Source organism: Mus musculus, chromosome 16 (genome assembly GCF_000001635.26).
Source record: "Mus musculus strain C57BL/6J chromosome 16, GRCm38.p6 C57BL/6J".
Classification (NCBI taxonomy): domain Eukaryota; kingdom Metazoa; phylum Chordata; class Mammalia; order Rodentia; family Muridae; genus Mus; species Mus musculus.
This window is the reverse complement of record NC_000082.6, coordinates 91,980,774-91,989,590: the sequence shown is the minus strand read 5'-3', so window position 1 is coordinate 91,989,590 and position 8,817 is coordinate 91,980,774.

The window sequence follows — 8,817 nt, the reverse complement described above, 5'->3', positions numbered from 1 at the left end:
ATTTACACTGCTACTTACTCTTTACACTAACACATATTTGAAAAGCTGAGTCAGCACCTGGGGGAGGGGGGGAGCACATAGATCTATAGACAAAACTCGGTATATAGCCTGGCTAAGCCCCTGCTGGACCAGGAGGCCCCAGACCTGTTCACTTGGCCAAGATGTTGATTCTAACACCAAACTAGCACCAAACCAGCTCCAGGGAAACAGAGGCTCAGACAAGGGTAAGGTGTGTTCTCTGAGCTCTGTCTTAGTTGTGGTTTTACTGCTGTGAAGAGACAGCAAGACCAAGGCAAGTCTTATAAAGGACAATATTTAATTGGGGCTGGCTTACAGGTTCAGAGGTTCAGTCCATTATCATCATGGCGGGAAGCATGGCAGCATCCAGGCAGGCCTGGTGCTGGAGAAGGAGCTGAGAGATCTACATCTTGATCTGAAGGCAGCCAGGAGGAGACGGATTCTTCCACACTGGGCAGAGCTTGAGCATTAGGGTCCCTCAAAGCCTAAGGGGGTGAGAACCCTCTAAACTCAAGGACAGTAGCTGGACTATGAGTTCATCTAGGTTTTGAATAGATGACGTAACACTGGTTACAGTGAGCGAGACACAGATGAAAATCTATTGCACCCATTCTCCGTGGAACTGCGCAGCTCTGGAAAACCCTGGTCTCCACCCTGTGCACACATCTGCCTACCCACACTTGTTGCTGCACTCCTCACAATACCCTAGATGTGGGCCCAACAACAAATCACTGGGTAAAAGAAACAGGGTTCACTTACACAATGGAACACTATTCAGCCAGAAATATAATGGAGTCCCACCATTTTGGACATCACGGATTAACCTGAAAGGCACTTTGTATTTAACTAAGGTAAGTCAGACTCAGAAAGACAAACACCAAGGCCCAGGTTCAATATCCAGTAAGAGAGAGAGAGAGAGAGAGAGAGAGAGAGAGAGAGAGAGAGAGAGAGAGAGAGAAGTACAGGAGAAGTGGTCCTCAGAGAGTAGAAAGAGCTAGGATTTGGTCAATGGGTAGACATCACATTCAGGGGAAGAATAGTGCTGTTCTACTGCCCGGTGGGGTGACTACAGTTAACATGCCCTGTGTAGCAAAATGTCATGGGGGTGGGGGTGGGGGTGGGGTCTTCGAATGTTCTCACAGGGAAATCATCCAGTGTATGACATGGGAGCTTGTGATGGTTTGTATATGCTCAGCCCAGGGAGTGGCACGATTAGAAGGTGTGGCCCGGTTGGAGTAGGTGTGTCACTGTGGGTGTGGGCTTTAAGACCCTCATCCTAGCTGTCTGGAAGCCAGTCTTCTGCTAGCAGCCTTCCGATGAAGATGTAGAACTCTCAGCTCCTCCTGCACCATGCCTGCCTGGATGCTGCCATGTTCCTGCCTTGATGAGAATGGACTGAACCTCTGAACCTGTAAGCCAGCCTCAATTAAATGTTGTCCTTATAAGAGTTGCCTTGGTCGTGGTGTCTGTTCACAGCAGTAAAACCCTAACTAAGACAGAGCTATACCTCCCACCCTAGTTTCATCACTGTGTAATAAGTAGCTTCGGCCAAGATATCAAACCACCCCCTTTAAATGCACCCAACCATGACAGGTTGATCTAAAGCCTACTCTCAGTCAAGGGCCCCTCAGGTGCAGCCGCCTTCACAGAACACACAAGTTAGTTCTTCTTGGACAAGAGGATAAGAAGTCCCGAAGCCCTGACTCTCAACGTGGCCACCTCTAAGGCTGGAAGGAACCACAAACATGAAAGTGTCGGGAGCCATGGTATTGAGAGTTATTAGAGAGTTGCATTGTGACCCAGTTCTGCGTTACTTGGGAGCCTGGAATTGGCTTGTCTTTGGCCTTCTGAAATCTGAGCCCCTAACCTGCTCATAAGTCCTGGTCAAAAAGATCTACTCCAAAGCCCAGATTCCAAGATCCAACAAGGCAGCAGGGCCCAGAAATGGGAGCCTGGGCCTGTTGTTAGGAGTGTAACTGTATGCCTTCCATCTCTATGTTGAAATTATAACTGCCAGGAGCTCAGAGGGTGGCCTTATGTGCTGATAGTGTCTGGCAGCTTTGTTGGCAGGAAGGCATATGAAGGAGGTCGGGGCCTTTAACCCAGTGTGATGATATCATCACAGGGAGGGCCTGGAACACAGAGACAGGCACACAAGGAAAACACCACATGACGGTGAAGGCAGAGACTGTGGTGACACTTCCATGGGCCAAAGAGATGCCTGCAGTCCACAGAAGGCAGGGGATGCCCTCTCAGCTCCTGACAGCAGGTCATCACTGTTCTTCTCAGGTCAGGACTGTCCATCAATGCTTCTCTGAGGTTTCAGACACTCTTCTTGTGCTGTTGTGACAGGGCAACCCTTGGGAAGGAATGTGCCCAGCAGTCCTGTCCCAGGGGTGTCTGCATGGTTCCAGGTAGAGAAGCCCTGGAAAATGCTTATTCATTATGTTCTTTAGGGTATGGGCTCCCTGGAGGAGTGTCCTATACAGCCTGCCCAGTACCCTGCAGCTGAGAGAGGGGTTAGGACATGTAGCGTGTGCATGAATGTTGTATGTGTATGGTTGTATGTGCACATAGAAGGAACTGTTGCTTGTGGTATTGTGGTGTACAGATTTACTGTGTGTGGAATTGAGTATATGTGTGACATGTATATATATATATATATATATATATATATATACACATATATATATATATATATATATACATATATATATGTGTGTGTGTGTGTGTGTATGTATATGTATATATATATATAATGTATATATGAGATATGTGTGCAATGTGGATATGTGGATGTACTGTGTATGCTCGCATGCATGTGCACATCCGTGTGTGTGTGTGTGTGTGTGTAGCATACAGTATATGTGATGTACATGCATGGCATGTGTGTTCAATGGGGGTATGTGGGGCATGTCAGCAGTGTATGCATGCTTTGACTCTGGGGTGAGCCAAGGGTGCTAAGAGACAAGAAGCAACAGTCTCCCACAATTCACTTCTCCTTCCCACCCCTCTCCACCTACCACCCCAGCACACCACCTTCTCTGTTTATCACCCATCAGCCTTGAACAAAGAGGGTGGGCTCCTCTCCACTTCCTCTTCCTCTTCCTCCCCTTTCCTGCATCGGCCTTTGGAGAGTGAGGTGAGTTGACAAGTTCACAGCAAGCCTTCAGCTCTGGACCATTGTCTTAGTCAGGGTTTCTATTCCTGGACAAACATCAGGACCCAGAAGCAAGTTGGGGAGGAAAGGGTTTATTCAGCTTACACTTCCACATTGCTGTTCATCACCAAAGGAAGTCAGGACTGGAACTCAAGCAGGTCAGGGAGCAGGAGCTGATGCAGAGGCCATGGAGGGATGTTACTTACTGGCTTGCTTCCCCTGGCTTGCTCAGCTTGCTTATAGAACCCGACTACCAGCCCAGAGACGGCACCACCCACAATGAACCCTCCCCCCTTGATCACTAATTGAGAAAATGCCTCTCATAATGTATGCCTCTTTGGGCTCCCAAGATGGCATTCTACAAACAGGCCTCTCCAGGCCTCCCTTCAGCACAGAACCTACATGATAATGAGGTGTACCTCTTTGGGGTCTGAGCGGGCACTAGAATGCGTCCAGTGCCTTTGGAATTTTAAGCCCACTTAGTTGGATCTCATGGAGGCATTTCCTCAACTGAAACTCCTTTCACTGAGATAACTCCAGCCTGTGTCAAGTTGACACACAAAACCAGGCAGTACAACCGTGTAGCAAAACAAACATCCATCTGAAACTGCAGGGGCAGACGTTGGGAAACAAGACCCTCCCATATCCATACCTCCCAAAAAGGCCACACCCGGTCATTAGAGTCCCCCTCTCATAATGTATGCCTCTTTGGGCTCCCAAGATGGCATTCTACAAACAGGCGTCTCCAGGCCTCCCTTTAGCACAGAACCTACATGATAATGAGGTGTTACCTCTTTGGGGTTTGAGCGGGCACTAGAATGCGTCCAGTGCCTTTGGAATTTTAAGCCCACTGTGTCTGGAAATGGGCCAAACATCAGACCCGGAGGCTCATTTCTAAACACACCAAGTCCAACCACAACGCTTGGACGAAGGCCTTGGAAATTATGCAGCCTCATGTGCCCCACCAGTAACTCATGAGCCTGCATATTTTGGGTCCTCCCTCTTCGAGCGGGGACTCCTTGCACGCAATGACACCTGGCCAGGGACAATGTTGTTTTTTAAAACACTGTTTCCTGTAATAGGTTGGGGGGGGCGTGGAATGCATGTGGGCACCTAACTAGACCCCTCTTTCAGCATTCCCCAGTCAGAGGGGAGCGTTCTCAGTGGGCACCAGTGCTCTTTGAACCTCATCCGGAGGCGGGCACCCATCCCTGAAAGGCTTTGGGTCTGGCAGGGTGATTTTTCCAGAAAAGTGTGCTTCTCTGTCCGTGAGGAGCAGTGGCCCTGTGGCCACTCCAAATCATGGTAGGCGAGAGGCAGCGCCCTCCAGAGTCAGATCTGACTCCAGAGCTCCACTAGAGATCGAGCAGTACCGCTATTCCAGGAAAGAGTGTAGGGGTTGAGACCACTTCCGGGCTCCCCCTTTTCCCCCCATCACTCCAGAACACTGAGATTAAAAGACACTTGGCTAATTCACCCCAGTTGGCTGCGTATAAATGAACCACTGTAGATTATGCCTGAGAGAGAAGTGTTCTGAGTTCATAGCCATCTGACTACAAGCGGGGATGTCTTTTCTTCTCCCCATGAGGCGTGAGAACGAATGCTCTCTGCGGATCAAGTGGATTCACGAGGCGGCCCAACGGTCCAATGTGCGCCGAGCAGAACGAGGCGGTCCAACGTGCGCCAAGGGGAATAGAGAGCATGGACAGAGGAGAGAAGTACATTGAGCGAGGGGATCTAGGGAACCGACAGAGCCACTGAGCGAGCAGGCACTGCATGCTGGCAGGCTGGGAGCAAACAGGATCCCCAAAGGGAACTCCTCACGCACGGAGGCTGGGAAAGAGGCATAAGGAAGAAGGACTTGATTCTGATGATGCTCAGAAACCACAGCGACTGTTTCCACTCTGGACAGCAGGTCTGCCTCCGTGGCTTCCTAAGAGGTGCCAGTCAGCTGTATGCCATGTCCTCCGGCAGTCAACACAGCACTGACTCCTGTAGTCCTGTGAGCATCCATGGGGATTCAGCAGCGGAAACGTCAGAAGGGATCAGAATAAGGAAGCAGCCAGCCACTGTAGTTCTCCAAGGGATATAGGCTGCTCCAGGACCAGCCCCCAAGCCAGACACAGGAAGGTTCATTATCCAATGAGCCCCTCACTCATTGCTGGCGAAAATGCAAAATGACGGTGGCTACTGTGATCCATCAACACTACAGAAACAGACTTGCCACGTGACCCAGCAGTCTCACCCTTAGGTACATATCCAAGAGGATGCAAAGCTGGTGTTCAAATAGAAATTCCCAGAGGTGCAGCCACAGCAGCACATACCATGGTATCCAAAACACATAAACAATCCAGGCGTTTACTAACAAGTGGCATCTTGTTAGTAAAAAGAATAATAGCCGGACAGTGGTGGCACACGCCTTTAATCCCAGCACTTGGGAGGCAGAGGCAGGCAGATTTCTGAGTTTGAGGCCAGCCTCGTCTACAAAGTGAGTTCCAGGATAGGCAGGGCTACACAGAGAAACCCTGTCTCAAAAAAAATTAATAATAATAATAATATAAAGAAGTGCTAGACGGCCCCTCCTCCTCACCCTGTCACTGGGCATGCCCCTTCCTTGCTACAGACACACCCAGCCTTGACACAATCAGCCCCTTGGCGGAGGTCTCAGGGCCTAATGTAGCAGACTGTAGACCTTGCACAGTGTTCCTGCATAAGTCCCTCTGCAGAAGATCAGGATGCAGCAAGGGGCATCAAGATTAACGTGTAGAAGAAGCCAGAAAAGCTGGAAACCTTCCCTAGCAGGGCTGCATGCGATAAATCAAGAGCACGCATGAGGAACCCCGGGCTCTCTGAACATGGGAAACATGGATGCCACCCGTGTACACATAGGTGATCTACAGAGGATTCTCACAGCTTGAGGGCTCCGAGTCTTGGTCCTGTTCTGTGTCTGTAGCTCACTCCCATGCTCCATGGAGTGTTTTTTCTTCTCTGATAGGAGTAGTTCTATCTCTATCCATGTGTGTCTGAGTCTGTGATCTGGGACGCCAGAACCTGGACGTCCGAGCAGGTGTGCTCTGGCCTCTGAGCTGCAACTCTAACACTGTCTGCCCCTTGACCTCTCATCTCAGGCCCAAGCTCGGCATCCCTGGCTGAAACCTCTGTGCCAGCACACAGCTCCACAGTCTGGGGCTACGTGAGTTGAGGGGTGATTCCGGAGACACTGTGAGCATGATTTTCCAGGTCTTCCCAGAAAGCCCAGTGCCCACAGACAGGAGTGATGAGAAGACAGAATTCAAGTCACGGTTATAAAGCCAGGACCTAGGGCTTAGGGATCAGTCGCTGCCCCTATCATCTGTCACCTGGCTGTGTCCTTTCATAAAAACCTTAAGAACCCAATTACCCTCAGATAGACCCATGTGGGTTCTGCGTGTGTAACTGGAGTGGTCGGATGCTCACTCGGTAAAGCCTATGCAATCACCCCCTCCACCCGCCCCCCCCCCAAAAAAAAAGTTTCAGTTTTTTATTGTAAGATTTCATTGGGCTAGAGAGATGGCTCAGTGGTAAAGATCACTACTGCTTCTCCCGAGGTCCTGAGTTCAATTCCCAGCACCTACATAGAGCATGGAGGTTCACAACTGTCTATAACTGTAGTCCCATGGGCAATGACACCCTCTTCTGGTACACAAACTTACATGCAGGCACACATAGACACACAAACCTTTTAAAAAATTTTTCTGAAAGACTTCTTATCCAAGCATTTTGGGTAAGTACTCACCCTGCTGTTTGTTATAATCAGCCTTAGCCAGCTAATACAGGATGGGAAAAGATGGTGGGGGTGGGGGAGGTGGATATCACATAGCATGACAGTAAGCCTGAGATCAGTGAGAATTCCAGGAGAGCTTCCCTAACCCCTGCCAAGGGTAGACCCTGGTGATCTGACATGTTCCCACTGGGCCTCACTCTTAACAGCTCTGCTGTGTAACAGTACCATCTGGGGACCAGGCTTCTAAGCTTCAATATCCAACAGCTGGGGGACAATTTATATTCAAGTCTTCATAGCACTATTCAAAGCAGTGGCTCACAGGTATATTTGCATACCTATATCCACAGCAGAAATATTCACAATAGCTAAAACTGAGTGGGTAAAGAAATCTGATATGTGTGTGTGTGTGTATATAATACCATTATATATATATATTTATTTATTTATACTATAGATATATAATTCCACTATATATGTGTAATTCCACTATATATATGTAATTCCACTATATGTAATTCCATTATATATATATAATTCCATTATATATAATTCCACTATATATAATTCTAAAATCACACACACACACACACACACACATATATATATATATATATATATATATATATATATATATCACATAATCATGTGTTTCTCTGTGTGACATGATATTGTGTGTTCATTTGCTCACTCTCCCAGAAAGCAAGGACTGCTGTCTACTTTGTTCCTCGAATGGCTCCTGGTACACAGTAGTTGCACACTCAATGCAGGATGTGTGGAATGACTTGTAGATAGCATGACAGTGGATATATATATATATATATATGGAAACTATTCACTAAAGAGGAAGGATCCTGGGAAGGGAGATAGAGATGCCTTTGTGTCTAAATGCAGAGCCTCTCAGTCATAAAGACTGGAGTTCAAGTCCCAGCATCTGTACAATAAGCTGAGGAGCCATGTGTCCTGTAAGCCCAGCTCTGAGGAGAGCAGAGACAGGAGCATGGCTGGGGCTTGCTGCATCCCAGCCTGGATGAGAAAGACACCCTGACTTAAAGGGATAGATAGAGAGTGACAGAAGAGTAGAGAGTGACAGTAGAGTACCTTTACACTCTCTTACAGCCTCAGGCGAGCACAACCACTCACACATGTGAGCGCACAGACACACAGAGGAGGACACTGGCATTCTGTCATGCCCTACAACATAGGTGAGTCAGAAGGACATGTTGCTAAGTGAAATAAGCCAGTCACAAAGGATACTGGAGAATGCCACCCATGTAAGGTCACACTTATAAGACAGAAATAGCATGGTGGCCACCAGAGGCTGCCGGTGAGGGACTGTGGTGGTGTTTAACTGTTAACCTTGTTTTGACTTATAAGATGAAGGACCCTGGCTTCTCAACAGCGTGAATGAATCTCCTCTGAACACTATAAAAATGGTGAAGACGGAGCCGGGAGGTGCTCAGTCTTTCTGTGACTGTCATACAAGCACAATAACCCGAGCTGGGTCTCCAGAACCTTGGTCAAAAGGCAAGCGCAATGGTTCACAGTGGTAGCCACACCGCCCAAGCGGTGGAGGCAGGGGAATCACTGTCTAGCCAGCCTCTCCTCCAACGAGGTCAAGCGAGTGAAGAGACCTTGTCTCAAGGTGAACAGAATCCTCAGGAACCAGAGCTGAGGCTGTCCTCCACAGGGACACATGTGCACCTACTTGTAGATAGCATGAACATGAGTCCAGAACACTACCTCAAAGGCAGAGGCAGAGGCCCCTAGAAGTCCTAGATGACCCTCTGACTGCTCAATAAATCCAACTTCTACCCTAGAAAACAGGGCTCCTTTAAGTACCCCCCCCCCAAAAAAAAAAAAAAAACTGGCATGATCT